The sequence below is a fragment of the Rhincodon typus genome, chromosome 14 (genome assembly GCF_021869965.1).
Source record: "Rhincodon typus isolate 14 chromosome 14, sRhiTyp1.1, whole genome shotgun sequence".
NCBI lineage: Eukaryota > Metazoa > Chordata > Chondrichthyes > Orectolobiformes > Rhincodontidae > Rhincodon > Rhincodon typus.
This window is the reverse complement of record NC_063345.1, coordinates 67,731,656-67,732,883: the sequence shown is the minus strand read 5'-3', so window position 1 is coordinate 67,732,883 and position 1,228 is coordinate 67,731,656.

Below are 1,228 nucleotides of genomic sequence, written 5' to 3'. Positions count from 1 at the left end.
CCTTTAAGGCAATTACTTACTTATATTTTACTATAAGAATCAATCCTGGATTACATTATAGTAATGGTTACGCTACGACAGAGAAAAGAATAAATGAAATAGTTGACTCATCTCGAGATAATAGAGAGGCTTTATACATACACCTAAAAAGAAATGTAAAGTAACAATGCTGTTTGGAAGCGTAATAAATCCAGCTAAAAATAAGTAGGGTAAACAAATGATCATCATATGAAAACTACACTTGGATTTGATTGATTTATTGTTGTCACCTGTACTGAGATACAGTGAAGAGAATTGGTTTGAGTGCTATACAGGCAGATTGTACCGTACAAAGTACATCAGCGTAACAGAACAGAGTGCAGGATATAGTATTACACTGCAGAGAAAGTGCAAAAAAGATCAACCTCAATATTTGAGAGGTTCGTTCAAAAGTCTGATAACAGTGGGGAAGAAGATGTTCTTGATTCTATTTACACATGTATTCAAACTTTTATATCTTCTGCTTGGTGGAAGAGGGTATCGGAGAGTATAACTGGTTAGGAGATGTCTTTTATTATGTTGGTTGCTTTCCTGAAGCAATGAGAAGTATAGATAGAGTCAATGGATGGAAGGCTGGTTTGCGTGATGGACTGGGCTATGTTCAGGATTCTCTGTAGTTTCTTGAAGCCTTGGGAAAAGCAGTTGCCATGCTGTGATGCATCCAGATAGGATGCTTTCTACTTAGTACCCCATTATGAATTCATAGCTATTTTACCTTTAAGAGGACTTATCTTTTGAGAGAACTCGACTTGACCGTTACGACCAAGATTGCTGGTCTGTATGAGCAGTCACCGACAAAATAAATTTAAGTTCTGTGTCACTTTGGAAAACAGCAATTTGAAAATGAGATAACAAGGTGTAGAGCTGGATGAACACAGCAGGCCAAGCAGCATCAGAGGAGCAGAAATTTTCTGAAGAAGGGTCGAGGCCCGAAATGTCAGCCTTCCTGCTCCTCTGGTGCTGCTTGGCCTGCTGTGTTCATTCAGCTCTACACCTTGTTATCTCAGATTCTCCAGCATCTGCAGTTCCTACTATCTCTGAAGCAATTTGAAAATGTTGTTTTCATTCTTTCCATATGTTTATTTGTGAATTGTCAGCCAGTGCAAAGCCATACAGTTCTTAATAACTTTGCTCCTGGCAAATTCTGCAATTTTGTTAACATAGTGATTTTCTTAATTTGTGGAAATAA